At 38.0% G+C, this 23,270-nt stretch overlaps 1 protein-coding gene across 1 annotated transcript in view; it reads left to right on the forward strand.

The window, feature by feature from the left end:
* The first annotated feature begins 685 nt into the window (after positions 1-685).
* BRINP1 (BMP/retinoic acid inducible neural specific 1) overlaps positions 686-23,270 on the forward strand; it is a 267,130-nt gene continuing 244,545 nt past the window's right edge. The window contains exon 1 of the mRNA XM_088467033.1: positions 686-933. The gene's annotated coding sequence lies outside the window, so the exon portion shown is untranslated. The remainder of the gene's footprint in view (positions 934-23,270) is intronic.

The raw sequence follows: 23,270 nt of genomic DNA on the forward strand, positions 1-23,270 counted from the left end.
CACCGGGGAGGATACAGCAGCTCTAGGACCCAGCAGCTCTCCTCTTGTGTCCCAGTTCCCCAGAGAACAGGCAGCATAGATCACATCTCTAGGCTCATTGCAGGACACTTGTAGCACAGAGAGCTGTGCACATTAAATTAAATTATTTGTGTTGGCATGCGACGTGCTACCGATTATTTATATATATATATATATATATATATATATATATATATATATATATATAGATATATAAATATATTTATAGATATTTAAATATATAGATATGTAAATAAAATCCTAAGAGCCCATATGATATGAGCATCATGCCTCCTCTCTGCCTACCTCTTCTCCTCTGAAGCCATGTTTCCGTCTCCCTGCTATATTCTGTAATGCAGCCCCTGTCTTCTGGTCTCACAGTACCCCTCAGCACCACTTTACTAAGTGAATATGGTCTCTCCAGATCCTGACTCCTCATTTTCTCCTATCCATGACACATATTTTGGCAATTAAGGCAGCTTGGGATGATGGGTTCAGTTTGTCTCTATCATGTCCCACCTCAATTCTGCCTCCTGCTCCCGAATCTCATAGGATATAAGGCTAAAAAATCAGATCTGTGTAGCCAACTCCTCCCAGCTCTTTCCTCATTCATTACATCCCATCTCCCATCCCCCCTACACAACCCCTCTCTTTTTCCTGCTCCAGTCATCATCTTGTCTGCATAAGTACAAGGAGGAAAATAGCCAGCACGTTCAATAACCACTGCCTTTTTAATGCTTGGGATCTCTAGAAAGGAAGGTTGTTTTCTGTCTGAGCATGACAAGGACTGCTGACAATCCAAGATTACACAGTCAGCAGCAGCATCAGCATGATAGCAGCACCCAGAGGTACCTACCTCGGATAATAACTGCACTTGGATACCTATTCTTTGCCACAGAGGCACACTGACAGCAGGCAAGTACTGTACAGCTATACTATTGGAGGCTTGGGTAGATGGACATGCTTAGCACATGTATATCCATGCATAAACATGCAATGCAGACTCACCAATGCAGACCCACCAACCAGGCACGCGTCTACAAAACAGACACCTACAGGCAAATGCTTAATAATAACCTACCTGCTAGCACCAGTATATGGACTCAGAACACACACACACCCTTATATAATACACACTCATATATAGACGCACACAAAAACATATACAACACACACACAGACTTTAATTAGCAGATCACTCATTATACAGAACCCTCTGATTAAATACTGGGCACGTTAAGCGTTCGCACGACAGGATGATAATAAATTCAGACGCCGATACACGTGTGCACATTAATATAACAACGCATTTGCAATCCACAGGAATGAGTGCAACCAGATTAACGTGCGGACACCCACAGTTCATACGTGCCCACACTCATATACCTTCCAGGCACGAACACAATGACATGCAGGGACACAACAACATGTATGACACATGCTTTCAAATATTATAGTATTGCAACTTGCTACAGAACACGTTCCGTGCTGTGCATGTGTCACATAACCTATGGCGATGACTATATTATTCTAGTAGCAAGCCAAGGCTTATGCATGCTTGCTGTCTGTGCTGTGAGACGGAGCTGTCCCTGGTTCTGCAGCCACGGTCCCTGTGCTCAGATAGGGAAACGTGCTCGCAGCTGCTATGTAAATGCATAAAGATCGGGCGGTAGGTACTGTAGGATAAGGGCGAATGGACAGCTACAGTAATTGGGCCTGGACCTTCTGTGTGTAAAATGGGACGTGACCTCTGTGTTAAAAATCTTAGAGGTTAATGATGACAACATCCAGCACTGCTGACCATGTTATGTTGTATGATGTGTGATAAGTGTTATCTACATATAATATACTCCCAAAAGATCTGAGGTCATTATATTGTTAGCAATGAGATATTTTTGTTTTTTTTGGTCATTAACACCAGCTAGGTATAGAGATGTGAAGCGATGTAATTCTGGATTTTTGTAGCTTTTTATATCACCAAGCATTGAAAATAATGGTGCTGATAAGGTTTTCAAATGTTGCAATACTAAACATTGTGTCATACCCACACAGAACCACAGAGGTGTGTGTAAATACCTGCAAATACTTTATATTTTCTCTCCAAAGCTTTCTTGACATGGGTTATCCATCACCTCCTTTCCATTTGCATACAATGCAAGTGGCATGGAAGATGGATAATACTGATAAAAATATAAATAAATGAAATATAAAAAAAGCAGGAATATCTGAAAGAAAAGAGCTGGCATTGTGCACAGTGTGTGTGATGAGGATTACCTTGGAAATATTAATTGAAGGGCAATTCTACTCATAAGTACAAAACTTTGCTTTGGGTTTGGGAAGGGAATATATCTAAAGTATCACAATGTCTTGTATTTGTTTTCCCCCTGATTTTCCAAACTGACAGAACCAGCATTGCCTCAAATGGTCTCAGCAAGAGATCATCTCTACGGTTCAGAGATCAGTTTTTAAAACTTCTAGTGGTGCTGTTATGAATCCGCCCCTGTGAGATTCCCGTGGGCGGTAAAATTTTATTTTTGGGTGGACATGCCCTTTAATAGTGACAAGTCCACTTTAAGGTTTAACTAAGTTCTATACTGAGTATTACTTGAGGTCATATTATGAGGTAAGCCAAACCAATGGCCAAAGCGAAAGACATGTATTACCTGGATATGCTACAAAAAAGTAATAAACTAATGAATTTTATTAGCCTACAAAGTTATTTCCAGATACAGCATGGATGAGGATTCTAACTACTCCAGACCAACTGTATGTAATGTTCATTTAGTTATAAAGCATTTTTTAGCATCACTGACAAATGGTTAGCTAGAATTGAAGGCATTTCATGTCATAAAGAATATTTTTGTGTTATGTGCAGTAATAGCATATTGTATTAAATATTATCCTAATATTCATATAATGCGGGCCTACACAGTGCAGCAACACCCAAAGAAATAACCCCTGTTAATGACCGGCCAACTTATTCAAATGTAGGTTACTCATTTATGAGCATTTGGGTGACCCTATGCTTTTTCACTCCTTTAGAGACATAAAGTGATATATATATATATATATATATGCATACATAAATCAAGAAATCAGTAAGTACCCCAGGCCCACTAGTAACACAGAAACTATTATACCTATCATTATGCACGACTTGATAATCAATTAAGCATACACAAAATTAAGTGAACCTCTTTCCAATTCTCACTATAACATAAAGTGTTAGAGGGTGCATTGAAGCAAGCATGAATAATCAATATCAATAAAATGCAAGGTCAAAGTAAATAAGCAGTATAACTAATATATGTCTCCTGGTCAGCCAATCCCCATCAATCTTTAGTTTATGAAAATGCTAGAATCAGGGACACAGTAGGGAGGGCGGTTATGAAATTAGCTCAGTGTATTACAAAAGGCTGCCAAATACAATTACTCTGTACCCTTTTGTTATTAAAGAATATTAGTTTGCATGTTGCACGACTGTTCATCTGGTAACTAAAGATTTTTTTTTCTAATTATTTGCAGAATACATTAGTCTTCTTGTGAGCTGTAGAATAAGAACATTGTGTGACTCCAGAATAGATTTTCTATAAGTTATGTTCTCTCAGCTCTTTGATGATCTGCTTGTGGTCATAGTGAATAATGTGTGTATGGTGCCTTGTTCTCATGTACACAATGCCTTGTGTTTCTCTACTGTATTGTGCATCCGCCTTACTGTTACACTTTCTGCTTTCTGTACTGAGGTTGTGCACTACAGTCTGTTGTCCTTTGGAACATTCTTTACTGTATCATCATTATTTCAGGAAGCTTTAGCTATGGGTTTTAGTCACAAAAGGCAATGATTATTCTCTTTTATCCTCTTCTTAGAGGACATCATTATCATCTACAATCTCTTACTAACAAAGGAATTCTTTTGTATATGCTTTCACTAGTAGTTACATTGATTCTTCCCTACTTAGTATTATTTGTTTGTATAATTGAACACAGTTGAATACCTTGCAGCATTATAAAGATAATAATAGCTATAATAATAATACTATCAAATCCTCATTTTACATTCCCTGCTTTTGTACTTCCACAGAATTCATCTTTAGTTTTTACTTTCATGGTCCTTTCAACACCTCATGCTTTTTAATGGTCCCGTTCCCTGATTCTGCATAACAAAATTCTTAGGGGTTCTATTTACTAAACAGTATTAGGAGACGGAGTGAAAAGTGATAAGGTGCCAGGTAATCAGTTCCTAACTGCCATCTCACAGGCTGTGTTTGAAAAATGACAGTTGGGAGCTGATTGGCTGGCACCTTATCACTTTTCACTCTGTCTCCTAACACTGCTTAGTAAATAGACCCCATAGTTAACCACACAAGTTTTCCCAGATACAGTACTTTGTACAGTCATAGAAATGTGAAGTCAAATATTACTGTCATCTATATCAGTGATATCAGATTTTTATAGCAACCAATCAGCTTTCAGGTAACATTTATCAAGTACATTCAATAAAATCATAGGTAGAAGCTGATTGGTTTCTGTGGTTAACTTTCCCATTGGCCCACTTCTCCACTTCTCCACTATTGATCCATCTCCCCTTTGGTGAGAAACTCTTCTGGTAGAAATATCATGGATGCTATTTTATACACTAGAGCAGTGATGGGCATTAGGTGGCTCTTAGGCTTTGTGGGTCCCTTTGAGTATTCACTGTCGGCCCCCTATTCCATCCTGTTTTGTTGTCATATTTGTTATAGCTTATAACGCTTGTTTAAATGCCTACTGATATGTTATTACAGATAGATGTCTCTTTCTCAAGGGCAATGCATAACCCTTTAGAAGGTTAGAGGCCTGCTCAATGAGGTCCCTGATACACTAAGTAGACAAAAGGGATTGGACATTGTACTATAGGTCCACCATGTGCAGTGATTACTGCAGTCACCCTTCTTGGCAAACTGTCCACAAGTTCCTGGACAACAGCAGGCAGTATGTTTGCCATTCCGCCTTAAGTACAGTGACCAACTGTGACACTGAAGAAGATTGAGTTGGTCTAGAACGTACTCATCGCTCCAATTCATCCCATTGGGGTTAAGATCTGAACCCTAAAATGGCTAGTCCATCCAGGTTACCATATTCTGTACAGCAGTCCAGCGTCGCCCTGGAAACATGACAGGTGGCATTGTCGTCCTGATAAAAACATTTGCTGTTTCCATAGAACTGCAAGTTCATGGGCCTCCCTACAAAGTATTCTTGCCAAAACTGCCACATTAGTGTCCATTTGGAACTCGTGTGCAATGGTTAGTTTTCAGGTTGTCTATGACAACATTATAGTGTCTGACTTACAATGTCTGACGGCAACTTCAAGATCTACTATCAGCTAAGTGGGAGAATAAACTTTACACACCTTTAGGATAGAAAATTATTTGATTTGCCATTCGGTACTTCAACCATGATAGCGTAACACAATCTTATCTCACCCATATGTGAATCATCTGCCTGTCCATGTCAGTAACATTTAGGAAAAAAAAACACATAGCATAGAAGAAACTTAAGGTCATCTTCCATGACTTCAACCACTAATGTGGCCATTGCTCCACCTGGATTGCCAACATTATTGTTAAAATGGATATATTTGAAAATTTGATTGTTTGCAAAAATATATCAAATAAATTTCGTATTTCAAACAGGAACAGTTGCAATAATAATAAAATACACTTTTCTTTATACAGAAAGTATTTTGGCAAATTTATTTTTGAAGATCGGAAATCCTGGAGATCAGGAAGATAAACTCGGTCCCACGGGATATCAGTGTACACAATCTGTCAGCCACACCTCCAGTGGAGGGTTAACACTCGCTGTGCTACCAAGCCAGGCATGGAAATAATTTGTTATAGTAATGGAGAGAACTGAAAAGAAATAAGCAACTTGAGATAAAGTTTGAAAACCTAGATAATGGCTCTACTGACTTCACGGATAATCAGTTCTCTATTAATGAGGATAAACATGAAGAGCACATCCTCCTATATTCTCCAGTAGTCCTGGTTGTGTGCAGTACTACAGTAATATCGAATGTACATAAGTATAATGTGGTCAATGGCAAAAAGCCTTTTAGTGTAGTGCTCTTAATTGTTTTGTCTGGTCATACGCTCAAATTTATTTTTGAAGCAATAACTCAATAAGAATAGAGATGTGCCCTCTTGCATCTTTGCCACTTTCACAGCAAATTGCGCCAGGCATGGAGCAAGATGCGTACCCACTAAAGGGTACACGCGCTGCATTCGCACCTGCGACTTCATTGGATTGCATGGTGCGAACGCAGCACACGGCATGGCGTAGCGTAGCGCACATGGCTAATTGAATGGCGAGATGCGTACACACGTTTGTAGCGCGATCGGCAAAGATGCAAGAGGACACATCTGTATTCTACCCTGTTTCACTGTCAAGCTTTCCATTCTCCTGTAGGATACCGATACTTAGGATTCTACTGTAGTACAAGTCTTAGTAAATTCATGTGAAAAGCTTTAACAAAAAAAGTTATGAGACTTGGGGTATATTTTCTAAAGATCTTTTTTTCGATTCTTGGCGGCATTAAGGAGTGGATTCAAAGGGCAATAGTGATATACGCAAAACAAGCCTGATTTTGAGTGTATTAAAATTTGAAAGTCCACAAAACCACCAAGAAATTTTAAAAACCAACCTTTAGTACATATACTCCTTTGTGACCTTTGGACTTCCTGTATTTCATATCTTTTTGCATTTTCCATTCCAGATATATTGGTTGGATTTGGGTAAAGGCTATATAGGCACTGGTTTAGGCTACAGGGTCAGTACTCTGCTCAGTTTAAACATTATTGCGTTTTTATTTTGCATACTAATATTTGTTGTATACATATTTTACGTATGTAATCATCGGCTCAAATATAGTTGATTTATTATGTATGGTGGGGTGGTTGGTTTATTATGTATGGTGGAAAATGCCTAGGAGAGCAGTGTTTAAATATATAATTTACTTAACGTTCAGCTTTGCAATACAATTTGAAAGGTCACCCTGGGGTTCCGAGTCAAATGGAGTCCCTACTTAGATCTCTTTGGGGTTCCAAATACAACCTAGTCCCGATTCGGGTCTTCTCGCAAGTTCAGAATATGGATCTAAAACCTGATCTTGCGTATTTTGGATTGCACTTATGTCCCTCCCTCGAGCTATCAGGTGCTGTGAGGTGATCAAACTTAACTGGAAATAATTGGAAATTATGTTATTGATGTTAACAATACTATAGGAACAAAAACAGGTCCAAGTTACATGATTTGAGCTGTTTTTATAAATTTTTTAAAGAAATCCAAAATGGAAACCGAATCAAAACAATTGACGGTGGCTTTACCAAAACAAAAACATGACAATGATTTAGAACCAAAACACGGGGTATGCGCACAGATAGAGGCAAACAGATATGTGTGTAAGCATATGTGTGTATGTACGTATACAGTATATGTGTTAAATACACTAGGCAGGTGGTAGCTCCCAGTGATAGAACTCAGCAAATTCCCCAATTGGTTGCTTGTCCAAGCAGGCTCAGAATGAAACAAACAATAAAGTATCTTATATGTGGAACGTCTGCTTCGTGTAGTGGCAATTACCCCGTATAGCCTCTGCCGGCGCCCATGTGCAGGTGTGACAAATTCTTAAGTGATAAGAAATTGTTTGTCAATCTCTACAGAGAAATGTAACTACAAGAATAACATACACTGCTGTAAGCTTCATTAACCCTTCACTGGATGGGGTTCTCCTCTTCTAGATTACTTGAGGTAAATTAGGCTTTTCCATATTTTTGTTTACATAGTTTTACTGTATCTTGCTGAGGTCATTATACCATTTTACTTGTTTTACTTTATGTAAAACTATTTACTGTCAATGCTGCAACATCACTTACAGTCACTAGAGCATGTTTGTAACCTGTAAGTTGCTACCTTAAAATGTTGTGCTTAAAACGTTCTCTTCATATTTTCATGATTTGCTCCATGATCATTATCTTGAAAAACCAATAAGTAAAATAAATATTCCATAAATTTATAATATATTTTAAGATTATTTTGCACAGTTATCTAATTTCTTCACAGGTATGTGCAATGAAAAATAATATACTTACCTTGTAACAGTACATTGTAGCTCAGATATAAAAATCATTACATCAAAAATCGGATCCTGAAGTTGAGCCACAGAATTTATCTAGATTAAGAATGAATAAGGTCAAAGTCAAGAAGATTGATCTCACTGATTTTTATGCTTCCGATTCTGGGTGAATAATATAAAACTGTTTTACTACTTCATTATAATTGATCACTTTTGTTTAGTTATGATATTTATTTGCTCCAAATATGACACCTTACATATGACAGTTTATATGGCAACTGAATAGTTGCTTCTTTTGCTACTGACAACAATACCAGGGTAATGATTGTCATTAGCTTGTGCCTGAGTACATCTTCTGACTACACTATCTGGCCCAAAGATACTAGAAGTGATAAGCCCATTAGATCCAATAAGCCACTGGCCAAATCTCATGCCTTACGACACCTATTTATTTGGCCCCATTGGACTTTAGTCCTGATGCTTAGGGGGCAATTCAATTTAAAGTATATATAGGCGCACAACAAATGAGCAATGTTGGGCTGTCATATCGGTGATGTGACCCAACATCACTCCGAATTGAAATGCTCCTTTAGGGTCTATTCATCATCCCTTAATTTCTATAAAAGTAGGTGAAAGTTAAAATTTTCACCTACTTTTGTAGAAATGAAGGGTCAGGGCCATTCATTATAAAGGTTTCATTATAGGGCCATTCATTATAAATGTAATGCAGGAAATATTTCCTGCTTACCTTTCACTCCCTATGTGGTATCCCCATACAAGGGTTGGGTAAGGAATCCCTGCTGTTGGGATGCCACTGGTCAGAATACTGATAGCGGCATCCCGACACCCATAGGAACGAACTGTAAGTGTTTTCCTAACCCCTACTCTTGCCTTCCCTCCCTGGTGCCTAACCCTAACCTCCCCCCTAGTGCCTAAGCCTAACCTCCCCTTCCCTCCCCCCCTGCACCCTAAACCTAACACTCCCTCCCCGGTGCCTAATCCTCCCCCTAGTGCCTAACCCTAACCCCGCACCCTAACCCTAACCACCCCGATACTTACCTTTGGGATGCCGACAATCGGGATACTGGTGCCGGGATCCCGACCTGTCGTGATTTCAGCATCGACATTTAGACCGTTGGCATCTCGCATGCCGGGATGCCGACTACATCCTCCCATATAATTGTATGAGACGCAGCCAATAGCACTGCGTACAATGATGTGCGAGTCTAGGGTGATCAAGGGGGCGGTGCCATTGCAGGCATTTTTACGCCATTGCTATAGCAACTCGCCCGCTTTGCACTTGTGTGACCAACACTTGTCTGAAGAAATTTTGAATTTGTGTTGGCAAACAAGTGATTGTACAAACTGTAAATATCATATGTAGACAGCATGCAAATAATAGCTGTTTGTACAAACTTCAAAGCATACTAATGCCATATTATAGCAGATTAATGAGATGGGATGTATCATTAATTTTTGTCAAGTTAGCATTTATTTATTTTTCATTGAAACTCAGCTAACATACAAATACCAGTGCACTTATGACAAATGTCTAAAAGGAGCGACCTACTTTTTTTGGGGGGAGGGGGGATTAATTAGTAAGATTAGTTGACATATATTAGTATATAGTATACTGTTTTCAGCTGTTACACTACAATAAGTTCCACAAGACATTTGTAATGGCCAAAATATCTTCTCAGAATTCCATTGGAGAATTCCAGAAACACCAGTGAAAATGCCAATCGGACTCTTTACAGCAGCCGTTAAAAATAGCTGATTTCTTGCTAGTGGAACAGTATCATGTGAGCCAGATGCTTAAATCTTCTGCCTGGATGAGCACTGCAGAATGTGATTGCACACTGCATGTACAGTTCTCCCATGCACTGATGAGACTTTACTAATAAATTGTGCTCAAATGTTAAACATTTAGTAAGGTTGAAAGAAAACACAGGTCCATCAAGTTCAGTCTGTCATAAAGTCTAATCAAAACCCCCATGATGACATTTGCTAATTAGCTTCAGAGGGGAAAAAAAGTTATTCCTTCATGGCCTCAAAAATTGCAATCGGATATATTCCCCGTGTTAATCAATGGATTAAGCCCTCCCAAAGTCGCCCCTGCTAATTATGTACAATTTCTTGTATGAAAGGCATACAATACATTTATAAATTCTGTTAGTGAAGTTGACTTCAATATCTTATGCGGTTGTGAAGTCCACAGCTTAGTCACCCTTACACTAAGGTAACCTTTCTTTGTTGATACATAAACCTTATTTCTTCCATATATAACTTATTATTATTAGCCTTTATTTTTAAGATGCCACAAAGTTTACTAAGTACCATAAAGGGTATTTACAAAGTAACAGTAAAACATACCATACCAATGGTAAAGTAAATATAAGTAGGCATATTTTTGGAAAAACAAACTAGGCAGGATATGGAGAAGAGGTGAGTATTGCAAAACTCACTGTATCTTGACAGGCAGGTGGAGGTGAGTCACTGGGAGGCAGTTCAACACTCAACAAGCCTGTATCCAACTAAGCTTTACCGCAATACAAATGGATCCCTATATGTATTAAAAATTCTGCAACAGATATCTCCACTATCAGATGAAGTAATGCTGCACAGCAGTCTCCATTGGATTATTTGGACTGCAATGTGCCCGTCTGTAGCAAGCACTGAAAAGCATAACTTTCCGGAGCTTGTTCCCGCTAGGCAACGCCATCAACAGATGCAAAATGACCAGAGTGTGATCTGAAGGATCCTTCTCCATTCCCTGCGGTTGTTCATGCAAAGGCCGATCCGGGCTGCACATGCACATTTGGACCTCTGGGTCAAAAACCTAGAAGTTTATATATCACCGGTACGGCTCTGTATTGGAAGACCTGTCCTGGCGGGTAAGTAACCCTTCATACTGGTGATCATAAATTTTATTCGTGATATTTGATACAGGCAAGGAGAATTGGAAGCATGGATAGTGCTAGGTATTAAAATGAGAAAAGTGGGCCCTGTCTATAAGAGTTGTCTTGGTTGAACAGGTGGAGGACGAACTGGAGAGGTGAGTTCTAGAGGAGGGAGGTAGAATGCGAGAGGTGTGCATGAGAGGCGAGGTGACAATCAAGAGCATGGGGAGCAAGAGGGAGGGTGAGCAGAAATTAAATATAGGAGGGGGCAGAGTGATCCCTTTATTTTGTGGTCTGTGTGGTCTTTGAAATGAAACTTTCTATTTAAATGAGGCTTCCAGCCTGTGAATCATCTTGAGTTGTTCTCTGTCCTTTATACAGTGTGGTGCTGGCAATTGTGCCCTATATTCAAAAAGTGGTCTAAATACTGACTTATATGATTGTAATATTATGCTTGTATCACATGCATTTGTTTCCTGATTATGCGCCCCAAGGATCATATTTGCCCTTGTTGCTTGGAACGGTGTGCTGATATTAAGCTTTGTCATTTAAAGTCCGACGTCACTTTCCTTCTCAGTTTTCCTTAAATGCATTCCATTAAATGTGTAACTCGGAAAGTTATTACCATAGCCTAGATGCATACATTATATACAGTCAGTATAAATTGCTATTTAATATTTCTGAAGCAAGTTGCCCTCCTGTTTTGCGATTATAAACCTACATGGAATTATATAATCAGCAAATATGGACATCATATGTTCTAGGCCATCCATAAGGCTATCTATAAAAAGATTAGAAAACAGAGCCTAAAACTGATCCCAGTTCACCACTAATGTATTAAGCACAGTCTGAATATCATCAATCTCTATCTACCATTGTCTTTTCTCTTAAGTACTAGACTATTAGGTGGAATATTAATGCAAATCCCATATATATGATATCAATTTCACTATCCAGTTTGAATCTTCCTAATAAAAACCAAGTAACATTTATACAGTAAGGCATGACAAGTCATATCATATGATATCTCCCAACAGATCCAATAATCAGGACAGTGGGGCAAGGCCACCTTGTAAAGGCGGCATGACAATATCATGATTGGGCCATCCCTAATGGCCATGATGCTGCCACTTAGTTGCCTCACATCCACTCACCTCCCCTATAAGCACTCATTCATTGCCTCATACACTAGCAGCAGGTGCGTGCGGTACCTGCTCACTGTTGCAGTGGGAGGTAAAGTCAGTCCACACTGACAATCGCTAAGAATCCATCTTAATAAATGACCGGTGTCTATCAATTCTAACTAGGAATGTGCAGGGTCGAATTAGTTCGAATTTTCCCGCCAAATTTGGATTTTTCCCGCCAAAAATCAGGTTTCAGAAAGATGCAAAACGTCATCTTTCATGGACTTTTGTCCAGGAATGATGATGTTTTCTTAAGATGTACTAGATTGCTTGCTCTAAAATGAAAGCAACGAGTGTAAAGATGAACTGATTAAAACAGTAGGAGTATTATTACTAGAGTATTACTATAGTAGTTATATTACTAGTAGATTACTTTCACTTATGAAGTCATATTTTTGAGAGATAACAAAAAGAAATCCAAAGCAAAAATATAAAGCTAAACCGTGCATTCCTATTTCCTTGTGTTAAACTATGTCCTTAATCTTTGCCCTTATCAGAACAAATGCAGATTTCAGACCATTGCCATGGAAATGAAAAGCCTCGCACAGCTTAGAAACCTTGCTTGATTTTGCACTTAATATGCAGTCTCAGTTAGAAGCAACAAACAGAGGCAGCTTATATTGTTCAAAAGTGATTACACACTTCATTTTATAGTTCTTACCAACTTTAATAATTTCACAGACTTACAAACTGACAATCCAAGAAACCCCCAAAAATTGCTTCAAATATACTTAATTATGTCATTCTGTAACAATATGCAATTGTAAGAACGACTGTACTTTCAGACACTTTGCGGGAAGATAAAAATCTTGCTCATCTCACTTTGCTTGGTTTGACATCTTTACAAATGAGGTTACCTACACTTGCCTGCTTTAGGGATCTCCCCTCTAGCATCCAGGTGGCAAGGGCAGGGAACTTGGCAACACGATTTCCGTCAACATCATTGCCCAGCAGCCTATTCTCCCAGCAGTTTAGGAGGACTAGCCAAGTTTCATGGATCTCCTGGACATGGCTGGATTCATCCATTCAAAAGAAATAGCTTGCTCTTGCTTTAGATAGACAGAGTAAACCATATCTAGTCATTGGATACAATATTCTCCAAACCCACATTTGGTCAAGGTGACCTTCAAGTATAACTATTTGACTTAATCAAATGCCTTTGCAGTATTCAGTGGGACATGGATTGTTTCATGAGCGTTGTCAAACAGACACTGGATATTTTCATATACTCTGCATGAAGAAATTAATTTCCTGTGCGCAAAGTCATGCTAGTTGGTATGTATTACAAAAGTAACCACTAGGTTTAATCTGTTAGCAAAAATTAAGTCAGAATCATAACATCTGATGTGAGTATATACATATACCTATAAGCACTACATGGCAAAGTTGTTTGGAATACAAGCTGATTGGCTGGAGCACCATTATCATACCCAATGAATTTTATCGCTCGTTGTGAGTGATAAAACTCATTGATAAATGAGGAATCTGGGCTTTCTTCATTGAGAGAATATTTACCCTCGGTCTGGGCTTTTTGAAACCAAGTTAACAAGTAACAACATTCAGAATCTATTTGTGATAGTCATAATTGGGTATAATAATGTGCAATAATGAAGGAGTGATGTGATGAACACCATAAGGGCAGGAACCATGATATCCTGAGCAGTACAGACAGATGTGAGCTATGCTTTCTAGCCAGGAATGCTAACAGTGTATCTGTATGGTGTTATTGCTTGAATATTGTATATTTCTGGAAAATGTAGCCCATGTGCTCTTTTGATAAAGGAAACAGAAACATGATTGTTATTAGAGAATGATATTCAGAAGACTGGCCCATTTATCAACAAGTTTTATCATATGCAGCGAGTTTCAAAACCCATTGCGTATGATAATGGTGCCCCAGCCAATCAGCTCCTAACTGTTATGAAAAATTACAGTTGGGAGCTGATTGGCTTGAACACCATTATCATACCCTAAGGAGAATGTCCTACTTAGCAAAGGAGTTCAAATGGCCGGTAGACTTCCGGCTCTATTAGTTAGATGCTCCTATAGTGCAAAAGTTTGTAGGTTATATATATGTCCACTTCTCACTTTCTGGGCTTGGGATAAACCAAATTAAACTAGCTTCCACCATATATAATAAGGGGTGACTATTTCCTTCGGGCACCTGCTGCTATAGCTCTCACCTCCATTTACTGTGTGGGGGTATAGCAGCACAATGTGGCCATGCCTCAATAAAGTGTACCAGAGGCTGGCTTCCACATGTAAGTACAGTGAACTCACATTGCTGTCAGATACAGTAAGCTGTTGTCCTCAAATCTGGTAATGTTGAACAAATGTCCCGGCGTAGCAATGCCATGACGCGTTTCGCTCCAATTGAGGAGCTTTAGCAAAGATAAAGCTCCTCAATTGGAGTGAAAGCATGGGTGATTACCCGCAAACATTTGGAAATTAATCTTCATCACTGTGCCACTGCCGACTGTTAGACTAACTTCATTATGGAGACGCAGTTATGAACTGTGATTCCCAAGTGTGATATCCAGCTACACCACGGCATTGCTATGCCGGGAGATTTGTTCAGCATTTCTAGATGTGAGGACAACAGCTCACTATATCTGACAGTGCTGTGAGTTCACCATACTTACAGATGTGGAAGTCAGCCTCTGGGACACGAGGCACGGCCGCGTTGTGCTGTTATACTCCCATGCAGTAATTGGAGGTGAGAGTTATAGTGGCAGGTACCTGAAGGCATTTATCACCCCTTATTATATATATGGTGGAAGCTAGTTTCATTTGGTTTATCCCAATTTCGGAAAGTGAGAAGTGGACATATATGTAACCTACAGACTTTTGCACTATAGGAGCATTTAACTATGGAAGTCTACTTGTCATTTGAACTCCTTTGCTAAGTAGTACATTTTCCTTAGGGATGTGTGGATATTATACTAATACCCAGCGTCCATGATTACATGTCGGCAGAGACCTGCTAGTTTGTTGAAGCTGTGATTCATATTAATGATATATTTTTATATTTATGTGTAATTTTTCATGTACTCTTTTTTATCTATATAAAGTGTATTCTTATTATGTAAATGGCGTCTTGAATTAGTTTTTTTCTTCTGTCATTATAAGAGGTAATTACTACATTGCTGTCAACATATGAGATCAACTCCCTCTTTGCCGTCTTTTATATTCTGCCTTTTTTAAGGTTTTTAGAGAGCAAACACAACGCACTGGGCTGTTGCTGCTATATATTATTTTAAAGAACTAGCGCCTGGTATTCGTTTTTATTTAGAATTTTAAAACTTGCTGTGTATGATAAAACTCGTTGATAAATGGGCCCCTGAGTGACATGGGAATTATTGCATCTCATTATGCAGGTGATGCCATGCCATATAAAACCCTACTATAAGGAAGGGGGATAGAACATGGGTCCAGAAAGGGGGATAATACATGGATCCATGAAGTGTTCTGCCCTCTGAAGTACTCATTCATTTGCATATTTATCACAATAATCAGATTAGATGTCAGGTGTTGGGCTGGGTACAGTCTCATAAAATACAAAATGTTGTAACTAATAACATGACATATATAAATCTGAAACATCAAACAGATATAAGGCATAATTTAAAAACATACTTACCAAGTTTTGGTACCTGGCCTTTGTGAGATCCATCATTGTGGGAGGTCCAAGTGCAAAGGGTGAGGGAGTAACACTATGATTCACCTCATTGTGGCCCTACCCCAGCAACATAATTCCAAGATTCGGGGATTCATAGCAAATCATATCACTATGTATTAAATATTATAATTTATGCCTTATACCTGGCTGATGTTTCAGATTTATATATGCCGTGTTATTAGTTACAACATTATGTATCTTTTGAATCTGTACCCAGCCCATCGCCTGACATCTAGTCTGATTATTGTGATATATATTACTTATTACAGCAAGAGATAGATTGTGGATTTGGCATATCCACAAACAGACGCACAAATTAGGTCTCACCTAGGGATGGGCGCAAATGCACTCCCAATCTACACTGGGAAGAAAAAGTGTATCTATAAGCATTTGTAGGACTCAACTTAAGATGCATAGAGATGTGCATTTACGGTGTTTTTAGTAAATGCTAAAGACATATTACCTTATTTGTGCACAATTTAGTAATGTGATCTAGCATCTTATCCAGGAGAGAGAACATCGTCTTGACAGCTGTTTTTATTAAGTACAAACACAAATAAAAGAGGAAAAAAATAACACCTTCAAAGTGACCTTGCAACCAACAAGATTCAAGTGGGAAAAAAAGATGAGAATTACAAAACTTAAAATACCTTGATTGCATAAATAAACACTCTTTTATAACTTGACTGTAGCTGTGTTCCAAGTTAACCAATCACATTAAAAATCTTCAAAAAGAATTAGAAAACACCGGATTGGTATATGATTATTTGCAAATATAAATAAGCTGTTTCTGTAGGATTTTCTTGTAGTTTTCATGGGCACATCCTCTTGGGAGAGCCATAGTACACAAGGAGCTTTCAAAACATATCTGGGATCTCATGGTTGAAAGGTAAAAATCTGAATAGAGTTATAAAGGACTTTCAAAAGCACTGTATGTACCATGGAACACTGTGAAGACTATCATCAGTATGAGGAGAAAATATGCACAGCAGGGGCATTGCCAAGATCCCTTCAAAGTTGACCATCATATGTATTTGTTCCCTCAACAGTATAGTTTCTAACCCCTAATGTCATCATTGTAGTTGAATCATAAAGAAAAAGCAGCTTGTGTTCTCTTGAGTGCACAGCTTTAGAAAATATATGCGTTTGGAGTGTGTAAAGATTGCTTTAGGGTTGTAATCTTAAATTTGTGATTTTTTTTCTTATATTTCACATGTAAGATCATTTGTGTTTGCTGTGTGGCAGTCTATGGTGGTCATAAATGTTGTGAGAGGTACAGGTTTGCAGTATCAGATAAGAAATTTCCAATCTTTTTATATGTATACCATATTATTATTATTATTATTATTATTATTATTATTATTATTATTATTATTATTATTATTCATAATAATAAACTGGTCCATTAGCTTCCACCAAGTGATCTAATTTTCTGCATGTGTTGAGAATACAATTATTAAAAACTGTTTTCTTAATCACAACTGATGAAATTGGAGTGAGAGATTAATAAACAGCTGCACGTATACTGAACACTAAATATATTAATTCATACTGTATGAGAAGTAATGTGGTCCCAGGAATGATGCCTAAACTGATGAGCGCTGATTATCCGAATGCCAATTATCCTAATTCTAATTATATACGGGAACAAAAACAAATTTTATTGATGGAATCTTAGCTTAACTAATTTGTATTGTAAAATAATAAAAAAAAACAACAACATACAGTACATACAAAGTTTAAAACATGACCAAACATCCGAACAACCTATTTTTCCAATTCACCCTCGGTTCCAATTAGTTTGAATAGTCGGCGTTCTACACTGAATCAAAGTATTAAAAATTTGTTTGGTCTTGCTAGTGAGAAAATCTTACCCAACCTTAGGCACTGAAAGAGTTACAAATTAACATTTTTTTTAATTTGTTTTATTATCATCACATTCCCTATAATTAGGCTTTATAACTACAAGGTCAGTAATAACATAAACACTTTCAGATGAAAGTTGCATATAAAATATAACAAATAATCCAAGTTGTACACTGTCTAACAGGATGCAATTAAGTAAGCTAAATATGAAAGGCTTTAATAACTATGGGTGCCTTGGTAAAATGTGGCAGGCGTGTTCCTCCCGTTAGTTCTCCTACTAAGGTGTTGGAGCACACATTGCTAAGCAACATGTTTGGGAGCATGGCGTCAGCAAGTAGTACATTTTATTTCCTTGGCACCACCAGGTAAATTGAGTTTTCACACATTTTTGAAGCAGATGTAATTTGATGAATTATCCATGCTGTAAATTCATCGGCACGGTATAGCAGCTGCTGGCTAGAGAGATGATGGTCCACAGTCCCCTACTGTTATAACCTAATCCTGAGGCCCAGATATCCAGTCTCTTATTCTATTAAATTCTCCCAGAGGCAATTAAACCCTTGCATACAGTTATTCTTATCATGTTTATTGCAGTTGCCTGGCTGGACAGAACAGCATTTCTAAAAGCTGCTGAATGCTGAACAAACTTTTCATTTAGTGACAGGGTTAACAGACCTTTGAGATCATTTGGAAAAAGTTATATGGAGCTGAATGTTCACTGAATTTCCGATTTCACTGAGGAGCCAAATTTCCAAATCTGTATGCAAAAAATATTCAACAAATATCACATTTGGGCACAAATCTATGCATATTTTGTTCCTAAAATTTTGTTTGGGATGAGATGTTCCCAAACAGGCGGTGGATCCCGATGCTTAGTAGGGTGTGTGACCAACTGTGGGGATGTGGTCACACCCCGCGCTGCACACAGCGTTCTGTGAATATTGCACATCATATTGTTAAACCTTAGGAGATACATCATGAAATATAACTAACAAGGTTCCAGAACATATGATGCTAAGGGGAAATATATACAATTTATATATATTCTAGTAAATATTGTTTCAAAAATCACCCCAAAATTCGGTAACTATCATATATATAAACATTGGTAATAATATCATAAGTGAAGACATTACAAGGACATTGAAGAAGGATGTATCTAAGTGCATTCCAATTGGATCATTTATGAATGATTGAAAACATATCAAAGAAAAACCAAATAAATAAATACATAAACCAGTATCATCCAGGAATATATTGGGAATATATGTAGTAAGGATTTCCCAGACAGGAGGTGGACCACGGTGCTAAGTAGGGTGTGTGACCAACTCTGGGTTATGGCCACACCCCTCTCTGCATTCATTTCCCTATGAAGAATGTGTGCAATGCCACATCACATTAGTTTGCGCCCTTCCTATGAGACTGTAATACTTATTTCCTTACATTACAGATTTGCAGTTCTACCACATGTCCCATCATTCATGTTCCTATCTTTGAAGTACATGCTATCTAGAGTTTCTCCTTTCTTTTCTTTGCATGCTGCCATGATCTATAGTCTTCCTGGATGACACCAAGAATTCTTTGAACAGATTATACTTGATTTCCTCATTTGTTTTTTAACTTCTGATAACCTGATCATCATTTTCGTTGATTGCAACATCCCCATTGATTGTCTGCATTCTCATTGTGTCTATTTATTTATTTATATAGTGCACACATATTCCGCAGTGCTTTACAGAGAATATTTGGCCATTCACATCAGTCCCTGCCCAAGTGGAGCTTAAAATCTGTATTTCCTACCACATGCTCACACTAGGGTTAATTTTGTTGGAAGCCAGTTAACCTACCAGTATATTTTGGAGTGTGGGATGAAATCAGAGTACCCGGAGAAAACCCACGCAAGCACAGAGAGAATATACAAACTCCACACAGTTAGATCCATAGTGGGAATTGAACCCACAACCTCAGTGCTGCGAGACAGTAATGCTAACAGTCTAGAGACTAATCGATTCTCTCTGTCTCTGCCAGCAATTGTCTCAGATATTTTTTAACACTGTTACCTCTGTGAGATCATGACCTCAAAACCTTCTAGCTCTCCTCTACCACTTTCTGCTGTCAAACTCTATCAAGCCTCCTTATACCAGCAGAAAATCAAGTTTTATTAATATTCAACAACTTTCTTTCTATCTCCAACAATTTCTCTCCCCAATTCCTGCTCTACTCATCTCTCAGGATCACATACTAAACCCTAGCAACAGCCCTTATCAAGTGGCTCAAGCTACTTTTTATTCTAAGCAGTAACTTTGATATCATTCATTGCACACAGTCTTCGAAAAATGTTCTCACTAAGTAAAATGATATTGGCAAAAGTGTCATACTTCTAATGACATCCTTAAGAATATAGCTATCAACCCTTCCTCCTGACACTCATCTTGATACTGCCAAACAACTGTATTTCCAATATCCTCTTGTACTTTTAGGTGTCTAACCCTAATAAGTTTAACTTTTAAATACGTTTACATCTTTTTTTCAACCCTCTCAAACCAACTTCTCCATCAATACCAAGGATGTTGCTCCTACTTCAATTACAGTATTGAAAAGATCTAACAATAAATGGTATCCACTTCAACCAGTGACCAACAAGCAGCTCAATTCCATTCCTGCACCCTCTGGCACCTTTTCTTCAATCCCACAAACAAAGAGGAAGTATCTTTTTTTACTACCTTTCTACAACCTCCATATTTGGTCCTATACCCTCACAAATCAGTCAGTCATACTTTCCTGTGTTCATCCCAGCTTTAATTAAAATATGTACTTTCTCCACTAATATCTTCCTATCATTATTCAAGTATACGACTATTATTCCTATTCTGGAAAAAAGCAATCTTGATCCTAAATCTCTCTCAGATTGCCTTATCATCTATCAACTCACAAGCCACTCCAAGTGTTTTGAGAGATTTGCCTACAATAGACTCACATGCTTTCTGTCCTCTCACATTCTCATGACACATGAAATGCGTAACAGTGACTTAAGGAGGATATCCACTACCCTTGGAATATTAACAACTTTGTATTAGAGTTGGTATAGCTCAAAAATATTCTGTGATTTGCTCCAAAAGTGTTACTGCATCCTGTGATAGTTTTTTGTTATTTCTAAAGTCTCACACCATTTGAGACTGTATCTATTTCATAATTTAAATACTTGTTTAAAAAAGCAAAGATAAAGATTTTATTCTGTAAAATGTAAGATAAAATCCCTTTAAAAGGAGGTGTATGTATAATAACTTAAAATTATATTTAATCAAGAAACATGTAGAACATTATGTTTTTCTCCTTTCTCTTACCTTCCGAATGTATGAATAGGACACAGAAGATGTGAGATGTATTCCTAGGAGAATTAAATAAGAAAGAAGATTTTGAAGTGCCCTTTCACAATACGCTTTGAGTTAGCATATTATAAGATATTCAATGAATTTTGTTACAGCAGTGTTGCACTATTTTTGTTTTTCCTCTTCTTCTCTTCCATTTATAGGGTAACCTTAATTAACCTGATCTACTGAGGTTAACTAGAGCTACTACTACCACTACTACTAATTTTCAACATGTCATTTATAGAACGATATACACTATATTATTATATTATTTTTCCTATGCTTTACGTGCTGAGTAATATTGTTTTAATCAGTGAAAACAGTAATTCCATACTTTCCTAGAAAGTCCTGGAGACACCTGAACTTCGTTGAGTTCTTCTGGACCCCCGGGAGAGTACGTCAACCTCCTTGATTCTTTCCACTTCTCCAGTGAAGTGAGCAGTCTAGGAAACTGATAATGGAATTCATGGCATTACAGTAGAAGGGCGAAGCTTAATGAAGAGAAGTGCGTATCTCGGAGGGTAGGATTACCCTGTTGTTTAGTATGGAATAATAGGAGGTCTTCTAGGACCATCCAACATATATCTGACTGCCTTTATGAAGATGGAAATTTGGTGAAGCAAGACATTTTTCTGCATACAAAAGGCTCATTTTGCCTTCTAAATAGATTCTTTGACAGTGACGTATGACAAATAATCATGGCACTTGCCACTTCATAGAAACTATAAAAGTTATTTATTCAGACAATGTTTTCCAAATTATTATAAAATCATGTGGCAGCTTTTTTTGCGTGGCCATACATTTTGTCAAGATTAGTATATAATTACTGTGAATGCTATTATTGTCAATATAATGAACACTGGCAGCTGAGAGCTAGTGAAAAACTTGCTTCTTAAATTGCCCACCTACTTTACTTGAAGCACTGGAACACTCATGTAGCTCTCCTTTACTGAAACTTGAATTTAACTGAGCAGAAACCTACATCTTTAATCAGACTTAATACTGTAGATGCTTTCCTACTCCCACAGATCATCACACTCTTCTACTTCAATAGTCTGAGCTGCTGTATGAACAGTCTAATGACCTAGCTGGCTGTTGTACGGCGCTGCCCACTTACAATCTGAGAACAATTAGGACAAGAATGAAAGGCAGATTAAAGCAATATTGGGGCTGTTTTAGAAATGACAGCCGGTCCCTTCGTTGTACTGCATACGTTTTTCATGTCGACATTCAGAATATAGTCACCAGAATATCAACATTTTTTGAATGTTGACATTCATAATATAGAAAAGGGCAGAGTTGTGCGATTCAACATGTCGACAATGACAGAATGTCAACTTGACATACTGTTGACATTGTGACTGTCGACAGATGATTTTAGGGTTAGGGATAAGTTTAGGGTGGCGTTATAGTTAGGTTTAGGGTTAGTTAAGACTACTATGGAAAACTGCATGATTGACATGCTGACAATCGACATTCTGGCAATGTTGACATGTCAATGTCATAATTTGTCATGTTGACTTTCCCTACACATTGGCATTCTGATGTCGACATTCTGAACCACACTCTGTTGTATCAGCTGAGTCTCTATAAGCTTATGTCTTATCTGTTCTAGCCATAGTGCCAGTGTTCAGGGGAATCACATTAGTGTCCTCATCATCTCAGATGCACCAATCTCTCCCCAGGGGCAGCGGTTATGGTCGGACAGTTAGTGCACACTTTGTTGGACTAAGCAAGCTTGCGTTCCTGCTTCATTGTAGTGACCTGTGCTACTACAATCTACCTGGTTATTTGCTAATATCTGTTCTGTATTTTGTGTACTTGTTTTTGACCTTGACTCTTCATTTGACTGCATATATTTGCTGCAAGACCCCAGTCTTGGAATATTTTAGGTTTGCCTCCAAATCTGACTTTAGCATGTACACTGGACTCGATTTATTATCTAGTTGTGCAATACCTACCATTAGTGATAGTGGTTTCACTCTTCAAAAAGATGGGAGCTATTCAGTTGTTTGTGCCGATGTGCATGAGTGCTGTGGGCCCCCATTATTTTCTGCTCACACCCTCCTGAGGTGGCAAGCAGAAATCCGGAAAAAGTCAGACTTTTGGGCACCCAAACGCAGCATGCCCATTAGTTTG

Source organism: Taudactylus pleione, unplaced genomic scaffold (assembly GCF_031769625.1).
Source record: "Taudactylus pleione unplaced genomic scaffold, aTauple2 ptg000009l, whole genome shotgun sequence".
Classification (NCBI taxonomy): Eukaryota; Metazoa; Chordata; class Amphibia; order Anura; family Myobatrachidae; genus Taudactylus; species Taudactylus pleione.